This window comes from Cyprinodon tularosa, unplaced genomic scaffold (genome assembly GCF_016077235.1).
Source record: "Cyprinodon tularosa strain WSP-4 unplaced genomic scaffold, ASM1607723v1 ctg566, whole genome shotgun sequence".
NCBI lineage: Eukaryota > Metazoa > Chordata > Actinopteri > Cyprinodontiformes > Cyprinodontidae > Cyprinodon > Cyprinodon tularosa.
Genome location: NW_024039303.1, coordinates 4,857 through 30,125, shown reverse-complemented (window position 1 = coordinate 30,125; position 25,269 = coordinate 4,857). Strand labels below are relative to the sequence as shown.

The 25,269-nt window shown below is 40.7% G+C and overlaps 1 protein-coding gene across 1 annotated transcript in view; it reads right to left on the bottom strand.

The window, feature by feature from the left end:
• The window catches only part of sntg1 (syntrophin, gamma 1), an 81,995-nt gene extending 56,996 nt beyond the window's left edge, over positions 1-24,999 (bottom strand). The window contains exon 1 of the mRNA XM_038305803.1: positions 24,598-24,999. The gene's annotated coding sequence lies outside the window, so the exon portion shown is untranslated. The remainder of the gene's footprint in view (positions 1-24,597) is intronic.
• Between the last annotated feature and the right edge of the window lie 270 nt (positions 25,000-25,269).

The window sequence follows — 25,269 nt, the reverse complement described above, 5'->3', positions numbered from 1 at the left end:
ATAAATACAGAATGGCCTAAAGTGTTTTGTGAGAATCAGTTTTTCCTCATCTGTACTTTAATGCGCTCTACATTTCCTGAGCAAGGAAGAAAAAGAGCTCTGGCTTTATGTAAAAAGTGTGACTTTAAACTTGGTTTGATGCTCCAATGGGGACAATCTTTAGACCTATAAGCTGTGCCCTCTTTAATGCTTTCACAATGCACAGTAAAATGACAACAGTAAAAAAGGTTTAGCGTAATCTCAACTTTACATCAGTCTAGAGGAAGGTTAAATAATCAATTTTACACAGCTATTTCCTCAAAATCCAGAGCTTTTGCAAAATTCCTCAACCTTAACCTTTTTTCTATAGTAATTAGATGGAAAAAGGAATACATAAGTGTGAAAAGAAGATGCATTTACAGTGGAGGATTTGATATCATCTTCCAGAGGGCAGGAGGTTATATTCTGTATAGAGAAGATGCGAGATGTCATTCAGTGTCCTCTGTGCCTGCCTTACGGATAGAATGCTCATAAATCGTCTGGAAGGGTTGGTTTGCCTTTATCCCTATCCCTCACATTTATTGAGTGCAGTTATTTTTACTCCACAGAAAAACAGACAGATTTCTTTCTTAATAAAATGGTATAAGTGTCCACATATACGGATGATTTTGTTTATTCACATATCAAATAAAAAAGCAATGATCCATAAATCCATAACAGGAAAATCTTCCAATATATGAATATTATAGCACCAAGTAATGCAAAACTCTAACCTATAAAAATGTAAATCCTTGGCTTTAACCATCACTTTCATATGGCAGGCATTCCTTCTTTATTAATACACAAACTCAATCATGCAACTTAATTCAAATATTGAAATACAGCTACACTATGTATGTTTCCAGTGCAACATTAATGTGTGCAGGGACACTTTTGTAACACTGCTTGTTCCGTAATGTTATCAAGGCTAAATGACAAGGCTTCGCATTGCTCATTTGCATTTCAACACAACGGAGTCTCACTGCAATAGATGTTCACACCTAAATTAGATCTTAGTGGTGGAGATGCTAATGGACTCAGAGGGTGTTGGGAGCTTTGTCACAGCAGAAGAAGAGAGGATGTTTTGCACTACTACAAACCAACATATTTACACAGTGACACATTGTTTCATTGGGCCGTTTTTTTTTTACACGACAAAGTAGGCAAACAAGCTGATTTGATTTGTTCTAATAAAAATGCTGAAAAGTGGCAGGTGTAAGGTTTTTGTTTTTAATTAAAATAAATTACACTTTACCTTGTCTGTTAGTCATTTAAGACTAAATTTAAATTAAAGGACTTATTCAGATAACTAAATGACTGGAAAATGTGTTTTTTCCCCCCAAATGCACAGAAAATTATAAATGTAATATTTGTCTCTAAACCTTTTTTTTTTATAACCACAAATTGCTTTTGGGATAAGTGTTACAAAAGTAACTCTTATCTCTAAAGTAGAGGGAAATGTCACATGGTTTTCCAATTTACACAACTGAAAACCTCCCAGCCCATGGAACAACACTGGGAGCAATGTGAGGGACAAAAAGCACATGTAGAAAAAGATGTGATAAGACACGTCAACAAGGTAAATTTTTGGGATACATTTGGCATTTATGCAAGGCAGAAAACTTAACACACCAACTTGTAAGATATTGGTAACAGTAGCATCATGCTATAAGGATAAGAAAGACTGATTAAGCCAAACAAAGCATAACACTAAAACAACATTTGTAAGAAGCTGCAAAATACTTCTGACTGGGGTGAATATCTACCTTTCAATGGGATTAACACAAAGCCAGAGTTATAATGGTCTAGATCTAAGAACAGGACAATGTTGGCCCAGTCAGAGCACACACCAAAATCCAATAGAGAAAGTAAATAAATCTGGATAGAAGTTTGTAGTTGTAACCTAACAACATGTTTGCAAGGTATTGTACAATGAAATATCTGATAATATTTTGAATGGTTTGTTGAAGTAACAAGTTTTTCTAGTTTCAAAATGAAATCCTAAAACTATTTTGCATGGTTAATGTGGCAGCAGTCCATCTCAAATGCTATGACGTGTTTTGAAGTTGAATGTCTGTCGATGCTCAGCAGAAAGACATGTCTGCAGCTCTCAACTGAGCACTTTGTCTCAACAGGCACTTCTGGGTTCTCTGCCAGATGCCAGCACTTCCTTTTGTCCTTTAAGAATCCAAAGATTAAACAGTCTGAACCTTTTGTTTCATTTAAGCAGAGTCAGCATTGCTTTTCTTTTTGCATCAGGTATTTTCTGTCCTATCAGTTTGCTAAGGACTATATTTACTATAATGCCCTCCTCGAGAAAAACGGCAGCAAGCAGGAAGGAGGGAAAAGAGGAAAATGGCCTGGATGATGTGGAGATTGCAACATGACATCTCTATCTCTGAGCTGTGGCGCATGCAGGATGACAAATGGCCTCGGGATCTTTCAGGTGGAGCAGCTGTCCACACACTGAGCACCTGTAAATTCAGCTTTTCTTTTCAAATACTGAGATGGGATTCATCCAGCCTGCGGTACACGTATGTGTTTTTTAACCCAGAACAGTTTCTGAGCTTTTTTTTCTTCTAAGAGATGATAAACATAATTTTTTTCAATTGCAGTATCAGAAAAGAGCTGCATGAAGAACATTTCTCATGGTGTCTCTGTCCCTGATAGAAAATTACATTTCTGCTGCTACCAGTACTTTAAAATGATTAAAATACCTTCTTAAATTGAATCATGAGAAATGGATTTACTGCCCTCAGTTTTTGTACTTTTGCTGGATCAGTGAAACAGTGATCAGTTTTTTTTTACTCAAAATATATGAAAAAAAATTTAGCAATTAATCTCCTAATAAAATAATATATTTACATGTATTTATATTTATTTTAAAAAGATTCTATGCTAGATTGATTTAGGTTTATATTTAGATTCATGTACATGTATATCAAAACTAAAGAGGATAGCCCAAATTAAAAAAGCAGGATTAAACCATGAACGGTATATAGATCTAAAAAGTTTCAAGTTCCTTTTGAGATGAAAGCTGCTGAATGTCTGAGCTGTCTTAATAGCTGTATTCCAAAAAAAAAAAAGAAGCTGTCTTTATACCTTTACATTATTCATCAGGAAAGGTAAGGAGATATAGGCATCTGGTTCAGTGATGGCTTTGCTATGAGTCAAAAACTATGATGGAAGAAGGTTTTAAGGATCTGAATAGAAACTCCACTACTCTAGGGCTGATGTCGGCAAATTTAAGATGTGTCCTTGGTTGAAAGTAAACTAATTCATTCATTCATTAATCAAAGGGCTCAACCACCTCCTCAGTATCCAGTCACGTTATCCAGTTGTACTGCTAATCATTTAATTATTTGATTAAGATGTAGTGGATCAAGGGCAAAGAGAAAAAAATGCAGGAAATCACCCCTTCAAGGACAGAAGTTACTCATACATAATCTGGATACATTTTTGAGTAAATCCATCAAAATAAATTTAAATAATTTAGTTTGAATTGAATCCCCGTCCGGCGCCTCCGGCGCCTCCGGAGGGGAAAGCAGTGCTTCACTAACACTGTTTTTAGTGGGTGTGGGGAGCTGCTGACCTTGAAGGAGGATATTGTCGGGCGGTGGAAGGAATACTTTGAGGATCTCCTCAACCCGACAGACATGCCTTCCGTGGGGGAAGAAGAGACGAGGTGCTTGGGGCTGGGTTCGTCCATCACCCAGGCTGAAGTCACCGAGGTAGTCAAAAAACTCCACGGTGGCAAGGCTTCGGGGGTGGACGAGATCCGACCTGAGTATCTCAGAGCTCTGGATGTTGTCGGGCTGTCATGGTTGACACGTCTCTTCAACATCGCGTGGAGGTCGGGGACAGTTCCCCTGGATTGGCAGACTGGGGTGGTGGTTCCCCTCCACAAGAAGGGGGACCGGAGGGTGTGTTCCAACTATCGGGGAATCACACTTCTCAGCCTCCCCGGAAAGGCCTATGCCAGGGTGCTGGAGAGGAGAGTCCGGCTGATTGTCGAACCTCGGCTGCAGGAGGAGCAGTGTGGTTTTCGTCCTGGCCGTGGAACGGTGGACCAGCTCTACACCCTCTGCAGGGTGCTTGAGGGTTCATGGGAGTTTGCCCAACCAGTCCACATGTGTTTTGTGGACTTGGAGAAGGCATTCGACCGTGTCCCTCGTGCTGCCCTGTGGGGGGCGCTCCAGGAGTATGGAGTCAGGGGCCCTTTATTAGAGGCCATCCGTTCTCTGTACAAGCGGAGCAGGAGTCTGGTTCGCATTGCCGGCATTAAGTCGGACCTGTTCCCGGTGCATGTTGGACTCCGACAGGGCTGCCCTCTGTCACCGGTCCTGTTCATAACTTTTATGGACAGGATTTCTAGGTGCAGCCAAGGACCGGAGGGGGTCTGGTTTGGGGAACAGCGGATCTCGTCCCTGCTTTTTGCGGATGACGTAGTTCTGCTGGCTCCCTCCTGCCAAGACCTACAGCGTGCGCTGGGGCGGTTCGCAGCCGAGTGTGAAGCGGCCGGGATGAGAATCAGCTCCTCCAAATCCGAGGCCATGGTTCTCGACCGGAAAAAGGTGGCATGTCCCCTTCGGGTTGGAGGGGAGTCCTTGCCTCAAGTGGAGGAGTTCAAGTATCTTGGGGTCCTGTTCACGAGTGAGGGAAGAATGGAGCGGGAGATCGATAGACGGATCGGTGCGGCTGCTGCAATAATGCGGACGCTGCACCGGTCTGTCCTGGTGAAGAGAGAGCTGAGCGAAAAGGCAAAGCTCTCAATTTACCGGTCGGTCTACGTTCCTACCCTCACCTATGGTCATGAAATTTGGATCATGACCGAAAGAACGAGATCCCGGATACAAGCGGCTGAAAAGCGGCTTTCTCCGCAGGGTGGCTGGGCTCTCCCTTAGAGATAGGGTGAGGAGCTCGGTCATTCGGGAGAGGCTCAGTGTAGAGCCGGTTCTCCTCCACATCGAGAGGAGTCAGTTGAGGTGGCTCGGACATCTTCTTCGGATGCCCCCTGGACGCCTCCCTCGGGAGGTGTTCCAGGCATGTCCCACCGGGAGGAGGCCCAGGGGACGACCCAGGACACGCTGGAGAGACTATGTCTCTCGGCTGGCCTGGGAGCGCCTAGGGCTTCCCCCAACAGAGCTGGAGGAGGTGTCTGCGGAGAGGGAAGTCTGGGAGTCTCTGCTTAGCCTGCTGCCCCCGTGACCCGGTTCCGGATAAAGCGGGAGACGACGACACGACACGACGACACGACAGTTTGAATTTTAAAAAATCAACTATCCTTTGTAACAATTAAAGCAGAAATTATAAAGGTTGTCTGAACCCCAGCTATGAGGGTAGATGGATCTGTACATGTATTATCAACATTACAATAGAAATAAATATTTGATTAATACCATAAGATAAATAGATCCGAAAAAGAAACATTATCCAGAGAAAACAGAACAGGGTTCAGGATGGGTTATTGCAAACTCCAGTGGAGCTGACCATTTTCTTTTTCTCTTTTATTTATCATCCTCTCTAAACAAGATAAAACGTTATGCCTCAATTGATGATAATAGTAATGCTCTAAATCTCACTAATATGCCGCACTGCTAATCGGACCACCAACCCTGATAACAGGAAATGATTAAGGAGTGAAGCATATTACCAAATCAAGTATTCTGGGCACCAGAATGACCAGTCTTAGGCATTCAAACATGTTATATGTTGCTTTGGAGTCAATAGTTTAACATAACCTGGTATTTTATATATACAGTCCTAAAATTGAAAAAGTTTTTTACATGGGTGCACAGAAGAATTTGACTTTCATGCATGCTTTTTCATCTGGCTTTATCCTTAGCAACATTAGCAGTTTGCAATGGTTAGTTCATCATCATTTCCTGGTTTCATGCACAAATCTGCCTGCAGGTGAGTCTGATTGTTAGAATCACACCTTTTGGTAGAATAGAAACAGGACTGGAAATAAAAAGTGAGCTGATGTCAGCACCCTTCCAGTATTGACAGCAATGCAGACGAAGGAACCAAAAACACGCTTTGTGGAGCGCGCTGTAAAGTGGGTTTTTCTGGTTTGAACAACAAGCCAACATGAAAAAACCAAGCCATGCTCACACTCCAGATTTCTGTCAGATTTGCATTGTAGCGCAACAAACAAACACAGGTAACTGACACATAAATCACATGACTAACATTAGATACAGAATAGAAAATATTAGTTATGTTATAACTTTAACAGGAATTTTCCTAACGATTAAATGCAATAAAACTGAAAACTACACTTCTTCAAACAAATTACAGCAAAATTGTTTTTTAATACATTCATTTTCTGTGGGAGAATGAAGGTATTACATCTATCAAAGGAAAAACAGGTTTTCTTTTTTCTCACATGGTAAATGTTTCTCATAATAATTTAACTGTAATAAAACAGAGTTTCAACAAATAGGTCTAAACGCATTATAAAAACTGGGAATGCAGGTTTGATGGGAATTATAAAAAAAAGATGATTGGTGTATCTTTACAAAATGTATATCAATTTTGCAGTTCTTGTCTTTGAGTATGCAGACAGAATTAAAGGCCAATGCTTCTGACTCTGTGTAACTGCTGTTTGCAACGTTAAAATGTGTTTAAAGTATAGACAAATCCACCTTTAACATCTTTTAACGTTTAACTTGGCATCCCTACAGAGTTTTAAAAAATCAGATAAATACCCCATGGATACCATAAATAATAAACCATTTGATACAAGCTTAATTACCATCACTTACACCTGTGTAGGCGTCGGCTGATCAGGGACAGCACAGTGAAACCGTGCTAATGACACTGCTGCCTGAATTCTTCACCACTACCAAAAGTTTGTTTAATAACCTGTGTAAAAAAAACCCTCTGAAAAGTTTACTCATACATGTGTGAAATGACCTGGATATGATGCTTCTATAAAGTTATTTTCTGAAAAGATTGTGCAGAGCCTTCTTCTGTCGTCCTGTGTGATTGGTTTTAATACAGACTATCAATCAAATTACCCAGAACAAATGCAAGTCAATAATCTACTTTCCTGTTCTTTTTAAAGGTGTCTGGGAATCATTTTTCATTCAATTTTTATTTAAGAGATCTTTGTTTTTTAAGAGGTGTATATCTTAATTGCAACCAGTCTGGAATGTTCAAGTTTGGCCAGTTTGGTTTTCATTGTGGTAGTTAAAAAATAAATAAACATTTTTCATAATGTTTGTAACATCAAACTAAGACCTATTCAGCTAAAAAAAAAATGTGGTTTCTCTTAATTCATCATTGATGGCTGTGGTTTTGGATGAAGAATTCACATAATTTAACATTTAAAGCAAAAAAATGTGGCTTCTATTAGGATGCTTTATGAAATGTGAGCACAATGCAGTTCATGACTGCAAACCTAAAATGACAGTGCTGTACACCTGAAGCACAGGATTGGCAAGGGGAGGATTAGAGATCTTTTATGGCAGATTTGTAAAATCAATCACATGAGCTCCTTTCTAAAGCCTGTCAAAGCGTTGTCATCAATTGATTCTTACACACTCCAAATGTCAATCATGTTTCATACCTAATGGAAAAATCTTTACGAGATTTCTTCCTTAAAAGAAAGCATATGGGTTTTTTTTTTTATTGCTGCTCTGAATATCACATTAATAAAAACTTTCAAATGATTAGATCAATAATTTTGGGACATTTACTTCATATATTGCAGATTCTCTGCAGATTAATGTTAATTACTTCCAAAGTCAGTAAAGCATACACAACAATTGAACTATTAAACTATTAAAATGTGTAACATTAGTCAAAAATCCAGCGGCTTTTACTGTGATGTTATCTGAAATATAAACAAGAAGCAAGGCATGTCTACAAACCTGCCAAGACAATGTACACCTGAAGCTACAGGGTCAGTAAAGTAAGGATTGGAAAAAGATCTAAAGAAACCTCTAAAAACTGTTTTAATAGACCAGTTATTAGTCATGAACACCACAAAGTGCATGAATGTAGATTCTGCATGGCAATAATAAGCTGGATCTTAGCAGCTGGATGAACTTTAGCCTCCCTCTAAGTGTACATTAGATGTATCTTTGAGGTTAACAATTGGCAAAGATGCTGAAGAGTGGTGGGGAAATCATAATAAAGCAGAGAAATGTTGGAAGCTGGAGAAGTACCTCTCTTCTCCAGCAGAGTCCGCCGTGGATCCTCCTGAGCAGAGCCCTCTGCACAGCTGCTGCTCGTTACCATCATCAGGAGGACCCTCTACTTAAGCTGTCTTCAGACCTTGCCTCAACGCCGCAGTGTTGAGCCAGTTGGTTAGCACCTAAGCCCAGAACCTCTGAGAACTTTGCTTACTCTGAGATTCTGACAGGATCCTAATCTTGTCTCTGTCTCTCCAGGAAAACCTGATCTTCCTTCGTGAAGCTCTGGTAGAGCTTAACCCGCCGAGCCTGCCCTCAGAGCCAAACCTGAAGACTTCCCCTGGATTCTCTTGCAGCTCTGGACCCAGAGCTGGAAATCCAAAGTCAAGGTCTGCTGCCTTTCTAGAAGCAAGACGCTGAAGCAGCTAACGGACTCAGCTAATCAGACTCTCTCCAGTTCCAACAACCTTCCTCTCCAAGATCCATTCAAGGACCCACAGGTACAAACCAGAGACTTTCAAAGGACAAACCGCTAAAGGCCCAGCTAACTAACTGTCTTCCTCACAGACTCCGGTGAACCCGTTTGCCCAGGACCAGAACCAGAACATACTACCATTGGATTGTATTCAATAAACTCTGTTAACTTTTCATCTGTTTCCTGTGTCGTGGAGTTCTGCATAATTGGGTCACATTCGTGTACCGATCATGACAGAACACTGCGGCCAAACACCAGGCCCAGCAGAACACATCCGCCGTCGATTGGAGGAGCAAGATGCACAAATTTATGGACAAGCCCAGACTCTCCGTGAGTTATACTGTCTTGTGGAAACTAACAATCAAAAGCTTCAGAGCTATGCTAATTTCATGAACAGTGCTAACGCCACACCGGCAGCGCAACCTTTTCCGGGTCCAGTTCCCCCTCCGAGGTCACCAGCAGTGACGTCATCAGAGTTCCGCCCAAGCCTTCCTGAAAAATTCTCTGGTAATATGAAGGATTGCAGAGGATTTTTATTTCAGTGCAGATTATGGTTCCAGAACTCTCCAAACAGCTTTTCGACGGACTTTAAGAAAATAACCTTTATCCTCTCTCAACTAACAGGAAGAGCTTTGGAGTGGGCCCAGGCCAGATTTCCCTCAGATGAGAGTCTCAACTGCCGATACTCTGATTTCATTTCTGAATTCTCCCAGGTTTTTAATCAGGAAACTGATCAAACAATTGACTCTCGTGCTCTTTTCAGTATTAAGCAGGGAGATTCATCTGTGGCTGATTTTTCGATCAACTTCCGGGTTAAGGCAGCAGCTTCCGGATGGAATCAAAGTGCTCTGAAGGGAGCTTATTTCATGGCCTTAAATGAGAATATTAAAGACGAACTGGCAACTCTCGACGAACCAGCCTCCCTTGAGGATCTAATTAAACTAACAATTAGATTGGATAACAGAATTAGAGCCAGAAACAGCTCTAAGTTAAGAAATTCTGGGTCTCACGCCTCTACTTCTGCATCAAATATTGTGACTGTTTCTTCTCCTCCCTCAGACCGACCAAAAGCCCAGTCCCTCCCTCTGCCTTTTCAGGCTTCATATTCAGGTGGTACGGAGGTCGAACCTATGCAGGTGGGACACACTCGGCTTACTCCTGAGGAGAGACAAAGACGTTTTTTGAGCAGACTTTGCATCTATTGTGGTGAAAGTGGACATTTCATTGCTTCCTGCCCGGCAAAATCAAAAGGCAGGGCCCGCCAGAGGATCTGAGGAGTCTGGCGGGCCAAACCAACTCTAAGAAATCTCCTCGATTGATGCTGCCTGCCACCTTGTTTTGTAATAATCAGAACCTCTCTTTTTCTGCCTTTATTGACTCAGGCTGTGAACGGAACCTCATAGACTCTAACCTCGTTCAACAATTGATGATTGAAACTGTTCCTCTTTCTCAACCCCTCCGTGTCTCTGCCATTGATGGGAAAAATCTCCACCAAGTTACTCATCAAACCCAACCCCTCGAGCTCCTCCTCTCAGGTAACCATCGTGAAACTATCACATTTTTTGTTATTCCCTCCGCATGTTCCCCGTTGGTGCTTGGATTCGAATGGCTGGAGAAACACAACCCACGCATTAATTGGACTGAACGTCACGTGGAAGCATGGTCTACGTCATGTCATGAGACTTGTCTTCGGTCGGCAGCCCCCGTGGTGGGGCCTCCTAGGGGTGGGGGAGAGATGGACTCTCCTGACCTATCTTCAGTTCCCTTTGAGTACCATGACTTGGCCCCGGTTTTCAGTAAGGTCAGTGCTACGTCCCTTCCACCACATAGACCATATGACTGTGCTATTGAGTTGTTACCTGGAGCACCGTTACCCAGCAGCCGTTTATATAACATCTCCAAGCCAGAACGAGAGACAATGGAGAAGTATATTAACGAGTCTTTAGCTGCTGGAATTATTCGCCCGTCCTCTTCTCCTTTGGGTGCTGGTTTCTTTTTTGTTGGCAAGAAGGATGGTTCGTTAAGACCATGCATTGACTACAGAGGGTTGAACCAAATCACCATAAAGAATAAGTACCCTCTACCTCTCCTAGCCTCTGCTTTTGAACCTGTTCAGGGGGCAACAGTCTTCACCAAATTGGATCTGAGAAACGCATATCATCTCCTCAGAATCAGAGAAGGAGATGAATGGAAGACTGCTTTCAAGACACCATTAGGTCAGTTCGAGTACCTGGTAATGCCTTTTGGTTTAACAAACGCCCCCGCCTGCTTTCAAGCACTAGTGAATGATGTTCTCAGAGACTTTTTAAATGTGTTTGTCTTTGTCTATATAGACGACATACTCATTTATTCACGGAACTTAACTGAGCACAAGAAACATGTCCGCCTAGTGTTACAGAGGCTACTGGAGAACAAGTTATTCGTCAAGGCAGAAAAGTGTGAGTTCCACCAACCATCAGTGACCTTTTTGGGGTTTGTGCTCGAGGGCGGGCAGGTTAAGCCTGCTGAGGACAAGATAAAGGCGGTTTTGGACTGGCCGATTCCTGAAAATCGAAAACAGCTTCAAAGGTTTTTGGGGTTCGCCAATTTTTACCGTCGTTTCATTAGAAATTATAGCCAGACGGCTCAACCTCTGACCTCTTTAACTTCAGTTAAGAGGAATTTTCAATGGACTCCCGAAGCTCAGTCTGCTTTTGACAAACTGAAATCTTTGTTTTCCAGAGCACCAGTGTTAATTCAGCCCGACCCTTCTAAACAGTTCATCCTGGAGGTCGATGCTTCGGATTCTGGCGTTGGAGCCGTCCTTTCCCAGAGACTCGACTCAGATCAAAAGATTCATCCATGTGCTTTTTTCTCCCGCAGACTCTCATCAGCAGAACAGAACTACGGTGTTGGAGATCGAGAACTATTAGCCATTAAGTTGGCGTTGGAGGAATGGAGACACTGGTTAGAGGGAGCTGAGCACCCGGTTCTAGTCTGGACTGACCACAAGAACCTTGCTAGCATCCAGTCTGCCAAACAGGCCAATCCTCGTCAATCCAGGTGGTCCATTTTCTTCTCCAGATTTAATCTCGTTATCTCCTACAGACCCGGATCAAAGAATGTGAAACCAGACTCCCTCTCGCGCCTATACTCCGTCGATCAACCCGAGACACCAGAGCCAGTCCTCCCGGCCTCTTGTACTGTGGGAGTCGTTAACTGGGAGATCTCCGATCTTATTAACTCCGCCCTGGCTACGGAACCCGACCCAGGTAACGGTCCGGCTAACAGAACTTATGTTCCGTCTTCCGTCAGGTCCAGGCTCATTCAATGGATGCACACTGCCAAATTCTCGGCCCACCCTGGAGTCAGTAGAACCATCGCTCTCATCACCAGACGCTTCTGGTGGCCCACTCTCCACAGGGACGTAAAGGAATATGTGCTGGCCTGCCCCATTTGTGCTAGAAACAAGGCCTCGCATCAGCCACCCTCTGGTCTGTTACAACCCCTTCCGATTCCTTCACGTCCATGGTCCCACATTGCCATAGATTTCGTCACTGGTCTCCCCATCTCTCGAGGTATGTCCACTATACTCACCATCATTGACCGTTTTTCCAAGTCCTGTCATTTAGTCCCTCTCAGGAAGCTCCCCTCGTCGTTCCAGACTGCTCAGCTTCTCGTGAAACACGTCTTCAGATTACATGGCATTCCCCAGGAAATCCTATCAGACCGTGGTCCTCAATTCGTTTCACAAGTTTGGAAAGCCTTCTGTTCAGCTCTGGGCTGTAAGTCTGCCTTGACTTCAGGTTATCATCCACAATCCAACGGTCAGACCGAGCGCATGAATCAGCACCTAGAATCCACCCTCCGCTGCCTAACTTCCAACAACCCCACCGACTGGAGCCAGTATCTACCTTGGATCGAGTACGCCCATAACTCCCAGAGATCAGCTTCCACCGGCCAGTCACCATTTCAGGTCAGTCATGGATACCAACCACCACTTTTCCCCGCAGATGAAAAGGAGATAGCAGTCAAGACCATCAACCAACACATCCGTCGCTGTCGAAGGATTTGGAAAGAAACCTTCACCACCCTCAACAAATCATCAGAGACCACCAAACTTTTTGCCGACTCCAGGAGACGTCCCGCTCCCGAGTACGCCATCGGACAGGAGGTATGGCTGTCCACCTGAATGTCTCGGAAACTGTCTCCCAGATTCATCGGTCCATTTAAGGTTTCCCAGGTCATCAGTCCCTCCGCAGTCCGTCTCCAGTTACCTCCGAGTCTTCGCATCCACCCCACCTTTCATGTTTCTCAGGTCAAGCCCGTAGTCTCTAGCCCTCTGTGCCCGCCATCCGACTCCCCACCACCCGCCCTGGAAGTCGATGGTCACCCGGCTTTTACCGTCCGTCGCATCGTGGACTCCCGTCGACGAGGTCGCGGCTGGCAGTACCTCGTCGACTGGGAGGGCTACGGACCTGAAGACCGTCAGTGGGTTCCCGGCTCTTACATCCTCGATCCTTCCCTGATCGAGGAGTATGAGCGTTCCTGCCCATCTACTTCCTCCGGACCGCCAAGGGGCGGTCGTTGGGGGGGGTACTGTTGGAAGCTGGAGAAGTACCTCTCTTCTCCAGCAGAGTCCGCCGTGGATCCTCCTGAGCAGAGCCCTCTGCACAGCTGCTGCTCGTTACCATCATCAGGAGGACCCTCTACTTAAGCTGTCTTCAGACCTTGCCTCAACGCCGCAGTGTTGAGCCAGTTGGTTAGCACCTAAGCCCAGAACCTCTGAGAACTTTGCTTACTCTGAGATTCTGACAGGATCCTAATCTTGTCTCTGTCTCTCCAGGAAAACCTGATCTTCCTTCGTGAAGCTCTGGTAGAGCTTAACCCGCCGAGCCTGCCCTCAGAGCCAAACCTGAAGACTTCCCCTGGATTCTCTTGCAGCTCTGGACCCAGAGCTGGAAATCCAAAGTCAAGGTCTGCTGCCTTTCTAGAAGCAAGACGCTTAAGCAGCTAACGGACTCAGCTAATCAGACTCTCTCCAGTTCCAACAACCTTCCTCTCCAAGATCCATTCAAGGACCCACAGGTACAAACCAGAGACTTTCAAAGGACAAACCGCTAAAGGCCCAGCTAACTAACTGTCTTCCTCACAGACTCCGGTGAACCCGTTTGCCCAGGACCAGAACCAGAACATACTACCATTGGATTGTATTCAATAAACTCTGTTAACTTTTCATCTGTTTCCTGTGTCGTGGAGTTCTGCATAATTGGGTCACATTCGTGTACCGATCATGACAAGAAAGGAATGAAAATGTTGGTTAATCACTGTCATCACAAGTTGCAGGGATAACATTAGTCCTAGAGGAAGCTTTGCCCAATACTTAAGGAAAACATAAAACATTTGGCATAGCTTGATGCAATTTATACATATAGACAAACCTGACACTGTACGTCAGACTAAACACATTGTCCTCTAAAAGTAAAGCATGGCTGTGGCAGTGTGATGCTCCCAGTAAATACTCTTTTATGGCAAAAAACTTCTTATAGTGGACAAGAAGGTGGTGACCTTCATCATTTTCCCTCTACTTCAAAACTGCACTTCTTAATTTTAGTCTACCAAATACAATCCAATGACATCAGTGCTTAAAATATGACAATATGCAAAAAGTTCAACAAGTATATTGGGGCTAGTCAATTTTAGTAACCGTTTAATTTTTTTGACCCTTAAGTTTTATTTAAAAAAGAAAAAATTAAATACTGTACATTACTTTGAAAAATTAGCTTTTATTTCAAACATCCCCACTAGGAGATGAACTTCAATAAAAGTGCAACAAAAATCAAGCTGTGAAACATTCTTATGCAACAAAAAATGCAAATATAACATATTAAATTTTTGCAGCTAGTGGTATCACACAAAGACACATCACATCTGGAAAAAAAGTGATGAACTAATGTCACTCTGAGGTATGGAAACCCAGCGAGTGGATTGGTGGGGAAAAAAATCCGGAATTAAAAAAAATAATTAATATCTATAAACAGGAAATGCCACACAGTCATGTATAAACACTTCTTGAAGGAGTGTAAATTATATTGAGGTGTTAATTGCACGCTCTATTATGTAAATAATTGTCTTTTAAGAATCTTTTTTTCACCAAGTTTGTGTAAATAAACCAGGAAATTTAATTTCCTCTTCCCCCGTTATAGATGTGATATATAAATACCTAAATAAACTTCAAAAGAAATAAACTGGAAGCTAAAAAGGAAAATATGTATTTTATCTTATTAAAACTTCTATTAGCACCATATGGTTATCAAAAATACATATTTTGTTAATATGTACTAGGACTTTAAACTATGAAAAAGATGCTCATTTTGACTAATCAGTCCTGCTCCATGATGTTTTTAGTAAAAGCATGTGCGTTTAAAGTGATGTGTGATACTTTTTCTTCCTGACATTAATGAGCCCATCCCTCTGAGTTTCTCCAGGCCCGTATCAGGAGGTGGCACTCTGAAACATTTGCGTAAGAACATCTTGTATTCATCAGGGGCCGTTTTGTGCGCCGCCAAGAGGTGCAACTCCTTTTTTCCCCTCCTCTTTCAGATTATGTTCAAGATCGATTACAGAGAGATGTGCCGAGTGTCTCATCACGCTTTCAATTCTTTTCCCGCATTTGTCAAAAAAATAAGACTTTCATTACCTCGTAAGTCAATACCTGCACCTCCGGGCACAGCGAGCGGTGCTCTCTATGCCAAATGTGCATGAATGATAGACAGAGAGGTAAATTAATGATGGACACATTTATAGACTGGGATCCTGACCTTGCTGACTATGATTAATGTCCATTGGCTACAGGGAACCTCAACAGGTAGGTGTCACTTTACATCCGCTAGGATGATTACACAGAATATTATAGGACAATATAACAAACTGGAAGCAAGCAGGCATAGCTGATGATAAACAACATGTGTATTACTGTATCTCTTAATAGTTGCACTAACCTAATTGTTAGCCTTTCCTTTTAAGATAAATTCTGCATTATCAGTACATCCAAGGACAAGTCAAACCATGGGCATATTGCTTTTTTGTGCCACTCTGAATTTAATATGCCATATCATTCTGCTTATGTGTGAACAAGATCCTGAATACATTAAGCATGTAGTCACTTTTAGTGTTTAATGCATTAAGGTCTAAGCTGCCTTACAGGAAAAGACTTTTGGATCTGGAAATGGCTTCATGCTGGGTGATGAGAACATGAAAGAATTAAAAAGCTCAGCTTTTTTCCTGAAGGCTTGCAACATTGAAATGAAGCACATTTTAGGAGCAAATGTGCTTACTAAATGAATACAAAGTAAGAAAACATAGATTCTCTCTTTCATTCCATTGTTCTTGTGCTTGTATTAATTATAATCCAAACTGTGTTGGCTGAAGCAGATTACTTTTTCTGGGAAGCAAGCTCATTATATCATAAACCTTCACAGAGTCCATGTCTGACAGGACTTTAAAGCAATTTTAGCCCCCAAAAATGATACTTCTATAAACAAAATACTAAAACAAAATTCACAATACTGTCAAAGTTATATACAACCAAAATAAGGTGGAATGAGACCACAGCATCTTCACATATCATAACCTAGTCATTATGCTGGACAATAAATCAATATAGAAACTGGAGCAATATGAATAGAAAATACATTGGATAAAATGTTTTATAAATCCACCTCACTCTCATCCTGAACCACATGGTTTTCTGAGGGATGTAGACCTCCCAACACCAAACTAAGCAAATTTGATGGAAGCTCTGGCCTATATTTAAAGGTTAAGTGTTATGTTTAAATAGGGTTGGGGGTTTGATTTAAATTCAGCCTTTTTTACCCTGGACCATACTTCAAATACGTAAGCAAAGTACTAATCAATAATTATCGATACACAACTGATGGGGTTATAATGCCTATGTTTCAGTGACATTGCATAGCCCTACTAGTCAAATAAAATCAGCATTGATGTATATCAAAAACTTCACCTAACACTTTGCCTTTTATTCTATCGGCATTTTATGTGAAAAACAGCATTTTGAGGTGGAATATACCTGATTTAATTATTTAATAGGTATATCAGCTTAACTCTTGCTGGCTTGTCGGGGAGCTAGAATCTGTAGCAGTCAGTGGGTGACACGTAAGGCACACCTTTGATAGATTGCCAGTCCATTACAAGCAGAGATGGGATGTAACAAAGTACAAATACTCCGTTACTGTACTCAAGTAGATTTTTCTGATATTTTTACTTTACTTTACTACTTATTTTTATGGCGACTTTTTACTTCTACTCCTTACATTTTTACACAAATATCTGTACTTTCTACTCCTTACATTTAAAAAATTGGCTCGTTACTTTAGTTTTGAATCATTTCAATGGAGTTACCATTATTATTTTTCACGTCATCAATACCAAATTCAATCTAATTGGATGGGAATCTACGTTGCATTTGACGCACCACTACAAGATGAATCGACAGATTCAGCGGTATTCATTCGCGGCAAATCATTGCAACTTTGTGGCGGTGGCATTAGCATAGTAGTATGGACGACGAGATGATTGAAAATGAACACAACGGAGATCTAGTCCTATTGGCAGACATCCATTTAAAATGTAGGCAACAGCATGAAAAAAGTGGTTTCTACTTTTACTTTTATACTTTAAGTAAATTTACAAGCCTGTGCTTTGTTACTTTTACTTCAGTAAAGAAGTTTAATCAGTACTTCCACTTTTACCAGAGTATTTTTTAACACAAGTATCTGCACTTTTACTCAAGTACGGAAAGTGAGTACTTTTGCCATCTCTGATTACAAGGCAGCACAGAGACACATTCAAAACAACCATACATGTGCACTCATACCTAGAATCAATTAAATGAGCCCAATTAACCCAACAGTCTGCAGCTAGATGTTGAGAGCCCATGCAGAAAAGGGGAAAAGATACAAAATGCATGCAGAAATAATCATTAATTTCTATGTTTTATTGTTTTGCATGATTTTGATTTTTTTTTTCAATTTACATTGATCCCCCCCCAAAAAAAATCAACCCTAAGGGATTCCTTGCAATGTCACTTGATAAATTACTAAATTTCACCACCTTATTTTGATTTTAGAAAACAGCTGTTCTGTAAAAAAGCTTCAGGGGCTTTTTACAAAACCTTTTTGAACAAACAGAATCAGGAGGACCAAGGAATCAAGCAGTCAGCTGACATATAAACAAAAGTTTGGCCAACATCTGCATATTATAAGGCCAAAGAGCTTAGCATCAAGAAGTCTTTATAATCTGACTAGCAGTTTAATTTCACTTTGCACTGATGTGCCTTTTTTCAGTGGTTTATCCAATAAAACCCAAATAAAATGTTTTTTATTTGGGTTTTTAAAAAAATCCAGTGTGAATATTGTATCAGGGCATGTCACTGTAAACATCCCGAGTTAAAATAGGAGTTGTCTCTTTGTCTTTAGATTTTGTTCTGTAGTTAATTCTGAGACGGGATAAATATGTAGTGCACTACATCCCTAACAGCTGAAGATCCCAAGGACTTCATTCCCAAACAAGTTCATTTGTAACAAAAGATGACAGACATTTTTATATCCAGATATTTATAGACTAAGATGAAACTCAGAGTGGAAAGATGTAAATGTGAAACATTTTGATGATTAAACAACAAAAAATGAAAATCCTTTTTTTTTGTAAAGCAAGAACCATTTGTAGAAAGACATGCAACAATCTTTTCAACAGAAGAATCTTTTTTTTTTTAAATTACATCTTCTGTTTGCTTTTTTTTAAGAACTCAGAATTATCTCACAGTTTGTGAATTAGTCATGAATCACAGCTTTTATCAAAGCCTTTTGTGTTGGAACACAGATGGTAAAACATACAAAAAATGTTGCATGGACAAAGAGTGATAAAAGTAGAGAGCATATTGTGCGCCTGAAATCTGAAAATCTTTCCCTTTAGACAGTATTCGCTATATTATGTGTTTTACCTCACTTTATCTGAATATAGTGACTTACATCACACATCTGGAAACACTGGAAACACTGGTATGAGGCAACGTCGTCTCCTAAAACGTAAGGGATCTTTTTATGAGTTTTTCTTCTTTAAGTTTGTATTTTTTGTTCCTTTATGTATTTTATGAAGTCAGTCAGTCTGTCTATCTGTAGAAATTGACACATTCCCCAACATATTCACATTATAAAATACCCAGCTCTTTTCATCAACACCTAAAGGTACTTTAAAGGCCTGAAATGAATGTGCAACGCTCATAATTTAGCAATTGAGCAATTATTTGCACTTTTCACTCTGGGTCCTGCTCAGCTGGACATCAGCTTTTAGTTTATGAAACCATCACCATGTTTGACCCTAGGTAGGGTATTTTTTTTTTGGTTAATGCCAGCTGTATTTTGTCTGCGAACAAATGAATGTGCTATAATTTCACAGAGAGCTCTACCTGGGCTTTTATACGCCAAGAGAAAGAACTAGAGAGAGACAGGAAACCAAAGAGGCTGGAGACATTAGATACATTTTGTTTTGGATTTTCTTTTGTTTGTTGGTTGGTTTTTTTGCTTTCCTCACAGTAGTGGTATCCCTGAAACTAACAAACAGTGGTGGATTTTTTGTTCTTATTTGTTGAAATCACTACTTCTTTTTCAAGGTCAAACTGAAGCTCTTTAACTGCACGAGCAAGGTAAAAATGTACAAAAATGTTATTGGTCTTAATAGTATCTAAAAAATGTAACAGGCCCAATATGTTATCATTTTAAAACACTGGCATTTAATTACTCCTAGTTTGATTTCATACCCCTAAACAGTACCCCTAGTTATGTCTTTAAACAATTTAATATTAGTCTCATTCTCTTGATAGCTAGAGGAAGAGATGTAATGTGGAAATAATCGCTGAAATGCTTTAATCTAATACATATTCTAGGGTGCGTTCATACAACGGGTCTGGTCCAGGGATCACTAAAAGTGAGAAAAGCCAAACCTTTATTTGTCACAGTTTACTTTCACACAGAGATTTCATACTGGGTCCAACAACATCATGCCGTTGCAACAGATTGCTTTGGTGGGGAAGTATTGCTCCAGCATCGGGCTGATGGAAAAGAAAAAGACCTAGAAGAAGAATGTACAAGCATGGGGTTTTTGTTGCTCTTTTGGTGTCTGAATCTTTGTATGTAGCTTTCTGTCTTCCTGCTTTTGGTACGCTAGGACAGGCAAGTGAACCAGTCCTTGGTCTGGAGCAACTGCACCAAGCTGGAAGTTGTAACAGTGCTAAAGCATGGTTCACTGGTCTGTTCCAGGATCCAGAATGGGTTTAATCTGCTCCAGAAAATGGAACATGACATAACAAAAGCACTCTGAAGGCTTGATAAAAGCAATGTAAATCTGTTTCTCTGAAAAAAAGAATACACCTTCACCCAGTTAGAATAAATGTTAAGACACTTTAAATGTAAATAGACTCACCTAGTAATTACACTGCCAACCCTTGGTGCATTTAGACAGGCGCTTCATTCCTCCTACCACATTCCCTCCATTCACACATTTATACCTCAAAATACAGAGCTGTACACTGGAAGATAAGTGCCTTGCCCAGTGGCACATTAACCTAGTCGGGGGCGCTGTCGTTAAAGCCTGAGGCCTTGTGATTACAAAACAAGAAGATTGAGTTTATACGATAAAAAATATATATGTATAACCATATTAATAAAATTAGATAGATTCGAAGCTGGTTAAAGATACTTTGATTAAAACTTTGTCATAATCCAGAAAAATTCTACTTAAATCATGGAATGGAAAACAACAAAAAAATAAACATCTAAATTGTTAAGAAAAAAAAAACAGGTTATATAAGTCATTTTAAGTTAATTTCTAAGGAAGACTGAAGCACTTTGCAAAGCTTTCAACAAGTAAATCAGTTGTTTAAAAATATTTTTAGTCACTAAGCAGTCCACATATCTGGTCCTAATATTACTCTATAAAGTAGATTAACCTTTTAGCACTAAAAAAGAAAAAAATATTAGGTGCTCATTGTATATTTGTGTTATTGCTTTCCTGATTCTGGACCAGCTTCTACAGCTCCACATAAACGTCTGTTGTAGGCAGTTCCACAGCTGTTCAAAAAAACTAAGAGTGCCATTTTATACATTATCCTACCCTGACAATAAAAAGGAAAGTCTGAAATGAGTTGAACACAGCCTCGGGCTATTTTAGGCTTCCGTCTACTGATTAAATGGATTGCAAATATTAAATGGAAACACAGTAATGCAGATTACAGCCTGAGCCATCAAGGCTGAGCTGCTCCCGTATCGTGGTTTCAGAGCAGCCGTGCTTAACAAGCAGGCTCTAACACATTAATCAAATATGACCTAAAATTGTCCAGCGTGGACTAGTTCCAGGTTCCAAAGTAAAGAGAAAATACCTCAACAGAAACCCTCCTCTGGAGGTGCAGATGTTATCCAACTGGGTTTTTCCATGTATATGTTAAGTGATCATTTATCATTATGGATAATCTGACCCCTTATTGGTTTTCTTATAGCAGTCATCACCGAGCATGTGTAGCTTTAAGTGAGTGGTTCTGTGTTGCAGTGCCGGATCCCCTAAATCAGATAGGCTGCTATATGAGGTGCATATAAATGAGAGTTGTGTCGTCCCCTTCATGAAGAGTCGGGTGTGCATTCGCTTCATTAGCCATCAGTCTCCGTTAAGACAGACTAATGGTTTTCCTTGTTGCATGACAGTGATGCTGTAGCACAGGTCGTTAATATATTTCCCTGCGCAGCCCTTCTTCCTGAGAGATATATCCACAGTTTCTTTTTATTTGTGCAGCTCGTACATCACACTGCAAAAAAGGTGCACTGCTCCTCCTCTATTAGTTTAGGATCTGGAGTATCTTGTATGGATGACTGACCAAACACTTCTGCCCCCCCCTTCAGAATGATCAGGTAGTATACTTCTTCTCTATGCTGAACTCAAGGGCTCTCTTGTAATGAAGATGTCCAAGCTTGAAGATGTAGATGCTTTAAACTGGATAATCACATGAGGAAAATCACTAAGATATATTCTACAAATGCACATACAGGCTTCCTGCTTTTTATGTTATTTTTTGCAAATAAATATATAAATATATATATATATATATATATATAGGGCTCTAAAAAGTGTTGTTAATCAAATTTAGATGGTTGGCTAAAGTGAGCAGGAAAGAAATGATCTCTGGACATAAAAGGTTAAAATAAAGGTTGTTCATGTACAGTTACAACTTTTAAGATCAAAATAGTTTACGGACAAAGACATGTGGCATTAAAAAAGCCACTTCTGCTTAATTCAAAGGACAAAAAAGAGCAACCTTTGAATATTTAGAGCAGCTCGATTGCATATCAAGCGACTAGGTGTTGCTGGGGGAGTGGAGCAGCACTTTGAATGTGTTAACATACAAAATTAATGTCAATGTGCACATTCGCTGCTTTTAGTGATGCTTTAGGACTGCTGTTTCCGCTTGTATATTACAGGAGCTTTAACCAGTGAGGATTTTTCTAAATGTACCAGATGGATATGGCAGTAGGGGACAAAAGAAAAGAAAAGCAGATTATCGATGAGATGACTCAGAGAAGTTTTTAAAGTTGACTTTAAATTGGGGTTGAGTCTATCTTAGTTAGATGCAGAAAAGATAGTTTCAAAGACATAGTTGTCTCACAGGATGACATACAGCTCAGACAAGACTGACAACCATTTCGCTTCTTCCCTTTATCTTTTCTTTCCATCTCCAGACAGCATAGCCTTGTCACTTGGCCAAAATTCTCTTTGATTTCAGAAATAAGCAGGGTGGGGGTGGTCGGGGGTTTAGAAATACAACTGTCAATGATAATTCAGCACCACTCCCCACATAGTAAATGGGACCATGACACACATCCAGTGTGAATGGAATTCACACTATGTCTTTATGGTAGGTCTAAACTTGAGCTCTAGTTTGCTTCTTTGGCCTAAAGTATATCAGAGAAATAAAAAGCAAACTCTGTAAAACTAGTCTAGTGTCCATTGCATTTTGTCTCAATACAACCACAAAATCAATCCATTTTTTGACAGACCAATACAAATTAGCATATAATAGAGAAGTGGAAAGATTTTTTTTCTCCAGCCTTATTGTCATTAAACTGTCAGAAGTACAGGGCAATGAAATTAACTCTCTGCATTTAAACCATCACCTTGGGGAGCAGTGGGCTGCCATTGTGTGGTGCCCAGGGAGAAGTGTGGGGTTAAGGGTCTTCGCTCAGGGAGCCAGAGTGACAGTCCTTGGGACTGGGGCTTGAACTCAGAACCTTTGGATTCAAAGTGCAAGGCTCTAACCACTATGCCGCCATCTCCCCTGATACATGATTATCAATCATTTTCACAATCAAAGCCTTAAGATTGGAAGGCACATTTTACTTAGGGTCCTTTACCCTGATACCCCCAAAGAAAATCCAGTGCAGCCAAATATGGTCGGAGATTCTGATAGTATAGCTAAACAGAGGGCAGTTCTGGGAAAAGAAAAAAATACAACTCCCACTTACAGTACAAGACCTTTCAACAGAACAGCAGCCCTAATCAGAGGGTACAAGATGATCATGATTAGAGATGCACCATATTGAAATTTAGGCTGACATGATGATATTGTCCAACTCAAATTGCCAATAACCAATATTGAGATTTTTTCCCAAGCCTTACTTACCAATGCTATGTAATTTTTTTCTCCTGTCTTGTAAAGTCATTGCAAATAGCATTTCAACTACCTGTTTGTGAAGCTTCTCTGAAAAAAACATCCACATTACCAACATTTTTACTTCAACATCTCTCCCATGGCAGACTCATGCATCAGCTGGTTTAACCTGAGCTGTTGGCACCGCAGATATAATCCGTACTTTTTATCACATAAGCAGTGCCTTTTTTTTTTACCAATGAATTGCATTTGTGGAAAGGCGGGTGTATCATATTTACTTTTAAAGCTAATACTGACTGATAGCATGCTGATGATATCGGGCATCCCTGGATAAGATTTCTATCACAGGTCATTTCTGTTCAAATTAGAGGAAGAATAGGCAAAGGTTTCTCACTTGATGCAAAGAAATAACATTGAAATAACTGAAATACACGCTTTATATTTCAGTATTTGCAATAGAAAATCAGAAATTAAACCATGCATTATGTACCTTCCATTTGGTATGTCAAATATAACCAAAATGAAATACATTAAAGCCTTAAAAAGCTATGAAACTTTTATACTGCACGATAAGACAGGAAAAACCAATGGTTTGATTCAGAACTTTTCTTAAAAGCTAAAATTCTACATTGAGCCAACATAGAGCATTTCCCATGTGAAACCCCTCCACAGATGGACATTGCAAGGAAGCTTTTTTCCCCAAGCAGGGAAGGATCTAGAAAAAGAGGCAGAGCACTGACGAGTGATTTGTGAACAGCTATAAAAACGGGCTTATTCTTCTCCCCCCTCTAAGTAGAAATGTTGCTTTAGATTGGCATCCAGCACAGAAGGAGCAGGCTACTTGAACGCAGCTGAATAGCTGTGGATGAAAAGAGGTCTACTGCCACTGCACTTGCTTGAGGAACTGCGGTTGCTGTCTATATACACCTGCACTGATGCACTGCAAAGGTTTGTGCAAGCCCACATATCTTTCACTTAATCAAATATTAAAGAAATTCTGATTTATTGTGTTTTCTTCTATTCAGCGCACAAACCTAATATTAAATGTGGATATAAACGCTTTTGGTTTATAAAGGTGATGGGTACATTAATTTTGGAGCGCAACATTAAAGCAAAATTCACCTTTAAAAAAAAAAAGTACATTGTGAATATTTATGTTTGATCTCAATGATCTTTAGGAGAATAACAATTACGTCCCTCTTACTGTCAGGCTTTGCAAATGTTAAAGGCGACAGTAGATTTGCGAGGCTTACCTGATTTTCTGGTAACAGGTGGCGATCTTTAAGATCCCGTGTAAGGTTGGATGTTTTTTTTAATTGTTTTTATTCTATGTGAAGCTGACTAAAACATCTCCGCCAATTCACAATACATCCCTTGTGGCTGTATCGCCCACACGGCATCCAGGTCCACTATAGGCTGCTTGCAGGAAGAGGGGGAATAAAAAAAAAAAAAAAAAAAAAACAATAAAAAAACGCAGGACAAGGCAGCCCCCCCACTCATAGAGAAAAACACATATGAGTCCAGATAGGCGGTATCCCGGGTTGGCGGCGGTCTCAGGGACTCGTCTCCATCCCTGGCAGAGGGTCCGCTTTCACAGCCTCGCGCTCGTCTCCGTCTCGCATCGTGCTGCCAACATGACTGAAGCTGGGAATCACATGCGGCGCGTTCAGCGCGCGCCTGCGTTTTACCCAAAGCACCTGCACAACTCTGGAAGCATTAATATTATATGATTCCACTCTTTTCTCTTCCTTTTTTTTTTCACCGACCTGGCACGCATTACTTCACAGCCTTATTTATGCTCTGTAGTGCTATTCTGGAAGTGTGTGCTTTTTACCTGTAGACTGAATCCCATGGAGATGCTTAACCCTAGAAGGAGTAGGGCGTCCCAATTAGAAAGGAAGTGGTAGCAAATGTAGGGTTAGATT